General features: G+C 45.0%; 1 pseudogene; it reads left to right on the forward strand.

The window, feature by feature from the left end:
• The window catches only part of LOC115112561 (transcription factor SOX-6-like), a 42,937-nt pseudogene extending 34,292 nt beyond the window's left edge, over nt 1-8,645 (forward strand).
• Nucleotides 8,646-8,864: the final 219 nt, after the last annotated feature.

An 8,864-nucleotide genomic window follows, 5' to 3' on the forward strand; every position in this document is an offset into this window, starting at 1 on the left:
CCACAACAGTGAGTGAAAACCTTGTGGAAACTTACAGAAAACGTTTCACCTCTGTCATTGCTAACAAAGGGTATATAACAAAGTATTGAGATAAACTTTTGTTATTGACCAAATACTTATTTTCCACCACAATTTGCAAATAAATTCATTAAAAATCCTACAATGTGATTTTCTGGATTTTTTCCCCTCATTTTGTCTGTCATAGTTGAAGTGTACCTATGATGAAAATTACAGGCCTCTCTCATCTTTTTAAGTGGGAGAACTTGCACAGTTGGTGGCTGACTAAATACTTTTTGCCCCACTGTATATACTTTTCTCAACCAGGCACGTGTACAGGTATGTGTGTGTTAAAGGGGATATTTCGAGATTTTTTTACAATGATGCCTTTTATCTACTTCCCCAGAGCCAGATGGACTAGTGGATACCATTTGTATGTCTCTGTGTCCAGTAGGAAGGAAGTTAAAGGTAGTTTCGCGAGCCAATGCTAACTAGCGTTAGCTAGCAGATACCCATGGACATCCAGTCATTACGTTAGCAATTGTGCTAGCGCTAGTTAGCAACTTCCATCAAACTGCATCCAGAGACATAAAAAGGGCATCCACAAGTTCATCTGACTCTAGGGAAGTAGATAAGGGGCATTGCCAAAATCCTGAACTATTCCTTTAGAGAGATAGTTCTGTTTTTGTCTTGTGTGTCTGTTGAGAAATAGGCTTTTTACCTGAAGTTGGAGAAGAAAGGCTGGGCTCTAGAAGAGCTTGTTGACCGGGGTCTCTCCCCAGGGCTCTGAAGGAGGATGATCATATGAACAGTATGGTGCAGGCCAGTCTGAGCCAGTCTATATCCATCCATGCACAGTGCAGAGTAGGCAGATGAGAGCGGTCTAACCGTCAGATGCCTGATATGACTGTGGCTCTGAGAATGTTGCCTGGCGGAGGCTAAATGACAAGAGCTGAGTCCCAGGGCTCTGGCTGATGTACCGTGACGGTGTGAAGAGGCAAATTGCTCTGGCCTCCCTGATAAAGGGAAGCCTTTCTGGATCATAAATGTGTCGGTACGACTGTTAAACATGAGCTGGTATAAATGGATTTGGAGGCCCTATATGGAGGCACAGCCCAGCGGGGGCCTGGGAGAATAGGGCCTCCTGCTGGACGGCCGGACCTCCGCCGGAGTCCCCCCTGAGTCCCAGCCAAGCCTCAGCCGAGTCCCAGGCCTCACTCCTAGAGATCAGGCCTACCACCACAGGACCTCCATCCCCTTATCAGTTTGGACATGGCTGTCCACCCCAGCCCAGCAGGACGTGTGTGTGTGTGTGTGTGTGTGTGTGTGTGTGTGTGTGTGTGTGTGTGTGTGTGTGTGTGTGTGTGTGTGTGTGTGTGTGTGTGTGTGTGCGTGCGTGCGTGCGTGCATGTTGTCTCTCACCTACTGTTTCCTTAAACAGTCTCCTATAGATAGTTAAAGCTCTATCTAAAGTTGAGCCAGTCCTCTTCTCTCCATGTCTTACTTCAGGGCGTATCTCTGTACTGTGCTGAACAGAGCCAGTGAATGAGTCTGTGGATAGTGAATTAATCACAGAGAAGCACTACACTCCATTACTCATTAACAGTTTGATTTTGTTTATCAACTGAAATAATACTAGAAATCAAAGTGCAGGTAACGTGTGCCAAGATGGAGGGCTAGTAGAAGATCCTAATGAGAACACTTCACATGTGGATGATGAAATATGCATGAGTCATCCTAAGCTTTCCTTTCCAGATTTTGGATCATTAAAGATGGATGGTAGCATATGGAAAGATTTTTTTGTCTTATTTTTCAAGCCTTGTTTATCAACATGTTTTTGTTTGTTTAAATATTCATACGGCTTTTATTTAATTCTTTCACATCTTACATATAAAAGGAAGCAAATGGGAGGGCAAAAGAGAAATCATTATCAGGTCTCTTCCCTGATTGTATTTTTCAGAAGGACTTTATATTTGTTATTTAAGTTGGCATTCGAGGGAAAGAAACTCTTTCAGTTTGACATGCTGAATTGTGAATGGCCTGATTGAGAAACTTTAACAGGCATTTTCATGAGGAGTTTGGATGTGTTGATCCGTGGGTGGCTCCCCTACTCTCATGTCCCCTTGTTCACATTCAAAACATGCTGTGCAAATCCAGTTGTCAGAATGGAAAGGAACCTTGAAACTCAGAAGAATGTACCTATCTGGTTTTAGTCCAGCACCAACCCTACCTCTGGTCTGGTCTCAGTCCAGCACCAACCCTACCTCTGGTCTGGTCTCAGTTGTATTTTTCTTCTGGTCTGGTCTCAGTCCAGCACCAACCCTACCTCTGGTCTGGTCTCAGTCCAGCACCAACCCTACCTTTCTGGTCTCAGTTATTTGGTCTGGTCTCAATCCAGCACCAACTTCTGGTCTTTCAAAGAAACTACCTCTGGTCTGGTCTCAACCAGCACCAACCCTCAGTCTGGTTGTCCAACCAACCCTACCTCTGGTCTGGTCTCAATATAGACCTCTGGTCTGGTCTCAGTCCAGCACCAACCCTACCTCTGGTCTGGTTTCAGTCCAGCACCAACCCTACCTCTGGTCTGGTCTCAGTCAAAATACCTCTGGTCTGGTCTCAGTCCAGCACCAACCCTACCCTACCCTGGTCTGGTCTCAGTCCATCTCCAGCACCAACCCTCCCTATCCCTGGTCTGGTCTCAGTCCAGCCCCAGCACCAACCCTACCTCTGGTCTGTTCTCAGTCCAGCACCAACCCTACCCTACCTCTGGTCTGGTCTCAGTCCAGTACCAACCCTAGCCCTGGTCTGGTCTCAGTCCAGCACCAACCCTGGTCTGGTCTCAGTCCAATGGTCTGGTCTCCTTGTTCTGGTCTCATTCAAAACATGGTCTGGTCTCAGTCCAGCAAACCCTCCCTACCCCTGGTCTGGTCTCAGTCCATCTCCAGCACAACCCTACCCTATCCCTGGTCTGGTCCAGTGGAAACCCTACCTCTGGTCTGTTCTCAGTCCAGCACCAACCCTACCCTACCCCTGGTCTGGTCTCAGTCCAGCACCAACCCTACCCTAGCCCTGGTCTGATCTCAGTCCCGCACCAACACTACCCTACCCCTGGTCTGGTCTCAGTCCAGCCCCATCACCAACCCGTCCCTACCCCTGGTCTGGTCTCAATCCAGCACCAACCCTACCCCTGGTCTGGTCTCAGTCCATCCCCAGCACCAACTCTACCTCTGGGTTGGTCTCAGTCCAGCTCCAGCACCAACCCTACCCCTGGTCTGGTCTCAGTCCAGCACCAACCCTACCCCTGGTCTAGTGATTCCAGTCTCAGTCCCAGTCTCAGCCCCAGTCTCAGCCCCAGTCTCAGTCCCAGTCTCAGTCTCAGTAGTAGTGATGACAGGGGTATGGGGGTTGAACGTGGCTCGTGGCAGTTGATTAATTGCTCGCCTCGCTCTCTCTTCTCCTTCTTGTTCCTACTCTGGTGTTTCCAGGGTGGAAAGCTCTGAATGGCTCTGGTACCGGAGCAGATAAACCACAACAGTATTATTGTTGGCCTACAGGAGGTGCCAGCACAGCCGAGGCACGGGTCTACAGAGAAGCCCGGGGGAGGAACAGCAACGAGCCCCACATCAAGAGACCCATGAACGCCTTCATGGTGTGGGCCAAAGATGAGCGCCGCAAGATCCTCCAAGCCTTCCCAGACATGCACAACTCCAACATCAGCAAGATCCTGGGTAAGCCTTTCTTCTTTCTCTCTCTCTCTTCCAGCCATACCTCTCTCCTTCATCCAGCCATTACAGAGTCTGTTACAGTCTGTTAGCCTTCCTGTGTTAGATTATGTTTTTAAAAAATCAGACCAAGTTGGAAGGAACAGGATCAGATTTGCTCAGAAAGTCAGGAAACTGGCATGAAAAAAAAATGAAAATATATATTTTTTATAGGTTTGTTGAAATTAGCATTCTTAGGTTGTCAATGAGAATTTTGTCTCTCCCACAGACGCTGAAAAAAACAGTTCTTATAGGCTTGATACAATCAGTTTATTATTCAATGATGTTGTAGGCTTTCGTTAAAATTAAATGTTCCCTATTAAGCACAATGAATTGAAACAATGGCAAAAGCCCAAAAGCGTCTTCCCTTTTGAAATGCCTGGTGTAGTGTAATCCTCCTCAACAGCCCCTCTCTCTCGCTCTCTCTCTCTCTCTCCCACAAATCTCCCCTCAGCTGGGTATAAACACTAGGCTGTTTAGCTGTTGGCAATAGTGATAAACGTGTAGTGTTTAAACCACTATGTTAACAACAAGAAGAAACAGAACGCCATTCATGAAACAGTGGAACACTGTGGAGGAAAATTGCCTGACGGACAGAATCAAATACGTTACTGTTCGTGACGGGAGACCCAACGGTCTGGCGGTCCAGAGCTGAAATCTACAGTCGTTCATTGATATGTCGAAAATATTTTTCTCCGTATAAAAAAGTCAGGTTTTTTCCAACTGCACATTTGATTCAGACAGGGTATAACTTAAAACCTTTGTAACAGTTTTAATCTCTTAATGACTTTTATGCTCATTTAGGTGTGTTTAATTAATCTAGTGTGCTCTGTGCCCGCTGAAGCCCACTGTGGTTAATACCTGTCTCTGTGGACATAAACATTTGCCCGGTACCAGTGGGAGTGAGGCGGGGGTGGCGTGTTGTCTGATTCGCCACAGTGGCTCAATCAGCCCTGGCTTACAGACGGATTTACCGCCATGTCACTGCCGTCAGTGTTTGTCATGAAAAATGACAGTGGTTAAATGGGTCTCGTCCCCACTGCACTGAGAGTCCATAGATCACAGCTTTTAAAAGTGGCGTCACCCAGGCAGGAGCAGGACACACTAGAGATCAGCTAGAGACTATTTACAGGCCTGGTGTAGTTCCTGTTAACTCACCCACATCCCAGCCACTGGCTTTATGGGTTTACATGGTTACTACAGAGACCACAAAATAATATACTGTATCCACAATGGAAACTCCTATTTGCATTGATATATCTATTCATTCTTATTAACTAATTATTTCAAAGTCTTTTTACACCTCTGTAGTGAAAATGTACGTTCAAAGTGTATGTTTTACTGATATCTGTGTGTCTGCTGTGTTACAGGCTCTCGCTGGAAGTCTATGACCAACCAGGAGAAGCAGCCGTTCTATGAGGAACAGGCCCGTCTCAGTAAGATCCACCTGGAGAAGTACCCCAACTACAAGTACAAGCCCCGGCCCAAGAGGACCTGCATCATCGACGGGAAGAAGCTCCGCATCGGCGAGTACAAGCAGATGATGCGCTCGCGACGGCAAGAGATGAGGCAGTTCTTCACTGTGGGGTAGGTGCACAGTGAAGAACGCCAGGCTTAGAGCACAGGCGCGACACACACACACGTAGACACACAGCTAAATGACTATTCTGAAATCAGTTGGCCTTTTGCCTGAGAACAGACTCTCTCTTCACTGTGCTTACACTAAAGATTGTTGTAGTGTGTCTGTAACTTGTCACACTAAGCCCCTGACCTTCGAATCAACTCATTTCATCAACCTGTTAAATAATGTATGTTATACAGCCCTCAGAATAGATGAATAACGTTTGAACTACTTTCCCTTTTCCGTAAATAGAAAACGTGTTGTTTTTTTCTCCACGTGTAGTGATGACGGTGGTGATAGTTCGTCGTACGCAATTTCCAACCGGTTTGCGGAGCATTAATGAAACCCCAAGTCAAACACATTTCCTCATCCACTTTACTGTCAAGTGTTTTTTAATAGTAGTGATTTATCAATTTGAGACAATAGCCGACTGCAATAGCAGAGAAAGAGATGCCGACAGTATTACAGGATATAATGCATAAGTATAGGTTTACAGAGGCCTGGAGGGCAGCTGTCTGAAGCTTAACTTCCTCATTTACTGCGTGTGGTCAGTAAGGAGAAGGCTTCTCCAGGTGTTCCCTCATCACCCGTAAGCTATACGATCACTGGAGTATCAATCACTGCTAAAACACCAGATGAGAGAGAGCGAGAGCGCACTAACCACCAATCGGCTTTATGTTACCAATAAACTGGGTGCCATTTCAGAACGACTCAGAACGGTGCTGTCTGGACAACTGTTCTCCCAAATCATTTTCACAGAACCATTGGCTGAAAAGACACCTCTGTGGAGAACAGTTAATCCAGCTAGCTCTCTCAGTTTAAGTGCTGAAGTGGAGGTGTCTTTAGGGTTGTCTCGAGCAGCACACACACTGTCAGCATTCTTTCCATTTGCTCATCCCATGTGATTCTAATTGTTTTCCTTTATATATATTTGAAGTAAAGCCTTTTTCCATTTAAAATAACACAGAACTCATATTGTTAAGATAATTAAGTCTGGATTATAACGATGAAACAGGAACAAACTTGCCTAATAGTCTCTCTCTCTCACTGTCCTTCATTTTCTCCCTACAGGCAACAACCGCAGATCCCCATCAGCACCAGCGCCGGCGTGGTCTACCCTGGGGCCATAACCATGGCAACGACCACACCCTCCCCTCACATGACGTCGGAGTGCTCCAGCGCCTCAGCAAGCCCGGAGCCGGCCATTCCCGTCATCCAGAGCACCTACAACATGAAGATAGAGCCCAGTGCCATGTTAACCAACGTCCCCATCATCAACGGAGAGGTAGATGAGATGGACATGTACGAGGACTTTGACGAGGAGCCCAAATCGGACTACAGCAGTGAGACTGAGACACTGGAGCCCATCGTCAGCGCCAACTGAGGCCTCTCAACACACGAGCCGAGACATACACACATTCGTACTGGAGAACCATCCCCAGGGCGGAAGACTGACTGAAGGAGGAGAAACAGAAGAACAAAAAAATACAGAAGAAAAAGAAATGGTTGTGTTGATGCATCATTTAGGAGCCTGCATGCATATGTGGCTCCGTCACAATCAACAGCTAAAGGTCTTAAATGTTTCTTACAGTGTGTGAAGCAGTTTGGTTTCGTTCCTTTTGTTTTTTATTATCTCATCTTTTATTTTTTGTGTTTTGTTCATGGACATTTACACAATTAGGTTATTGCCTATACAACTTTGGATGACAGGACTTGAAATGTAACGTTTGATATGAACCATAATTCTTACAGTCTTACTTTTTTTCTTATGATATATATATATTATTTTTTTCTCTTCAGTTAAATGCTTTTAATAGATTTCATTACTGTTTTTGATGGGAGTTATATATTCTCACTCAGGTATGCTGTGCCAGCCAACAGCTTGTGAATGTTTTAAATCTGAATTTATTTGAAACTATTTAGAAAACAAAATATTTGGAAATTCATATTAACTAAAAACAAACAAACAGAACAATTCCACAATTCTGAGACATAATCAGACTCCCTTATTATTAATTGTATTAGTATTATCATTATTATAATTATTATTGGTATTATTAACATACTGTACAATTTTGTGCAGATGTGCCAAACGTTTCAAGGTTTTTCTCTTAAATCATTTGTTTGAGTCTCGAGGGAGAGACTCGAGTCTCAGACAATCTCTTAATATCTTAGTGCGGCTTCAAAATCCAGTTTCTTTATATACCTTCTATATTGAAACACTCAGGAATCTGGAGACAGTGTGCTGTGTCTAGGGCAGGAACAGGAAGTGATGCAATAGCTTCAGGTGTGGTTGTTCATAATGGCAGCTGTTCTCCATGGAGACCAATGCGGTGACCAACAGGCCCTTCTCTCCCTGTCCCTCCAGCTCATGTCACCAGCCCAGTCTAACACAGAGCACTATAACACTCCCCTCACACTCTCTGCTCATTCTTCAACTCAGTCTTACCAAGTTCTTAATCAGAGTGATTGTAATCAGGCCAGAATTCCAAGGGGCCAAAGGCATCCAATCTGTGGGATTGGAAAGGCAGCGAAAGGCAGCTTTGGGGGCATTATAATCACAAATTGCTGTTTTACAATGTGTAGCTACAGTACATTTGGTTGAACACTTTAGCCCCTACTGGGGCGGCAAGTTTTAAAGTCTTTGGTCTTAACATTTTTTTGTTGTTAAATCTTAAGTATTTTTTCTACATTGTAAATCTTAAATTGACACGGGAAGGTCTTAAAGCAGAGTTAACTACTGCAGCAGTCTTAAGAGAAGAGGCAGTGTGGGTTAACAGAAAAGGAGGGTTACAGACAAGGTATTACATTCTAACGAGTCATATTAAACACAACAGTATTTCATTCAGAAGCCACACCAGATTTGAGATGGTGATTCTCTACATTCATGCACTTAGATATTAACACTTACTACTTCATTTTTCAACTGAGTTAATATTTTATATTGAACAAAATATTTGTTGTTTTATAATGACCAGTTGCCTATTTTACATAAAGATAAACTTAAGTATTTTAGAGCAATTGAAATGCACTTCTGTATTTTATTTACATACAGACAATGAATATGAAATATAACACAATCAATCAGCTCTTAATCTTGTGACAATCAGTCACAAACTGAAAGTCCTTTACCTCTTGAATGGTCATTTTACTAGTTGAACAGATCCCAGGTTGTTACCTATGGAGAAACAGCTAGAGATGGCCAGCAGTCAAGGCCTTACTGTCCATAATGTAGCCCTCCTACAGGCCAGAAGGACTAAGTACCTCCCTCTGCCCCTGCCCTGCCCTGTCTCGACCCCTGCCCATGGCAACCCCCACACCCAGGGGGTGCCATCTGGAGAGTGGCAGGCAGTGCTAGGCTGGGGAGAGGAGAGAGGGGGAACAATAAAGACGGGGCACGTAGCGCTATTGTGCTCTCCATCAAAGCACAGACAGTGAGGCCCCCACCCTGGCCCAGCCACTAGGCGCTGGCGAGCAGATGGAAC

This window comes from Oncorhynchus nerka, unplaced genomic scaffold, assembly GCF_034236695.1.
Source record: "Oncorhynchus nerka isolate Pitt River unplaced genomic scaffold, Oner_Uvic_2.0 unplaced_scaffold_1254, whole genome shotgun sequence".
NCBI classification, from domain to species: Eukaryota; Metazoa; Chordata; class Actinopteri; order Salmoniformes; family Salmonidae; genus Oncorhynchus; species Oncorhynchus nerka.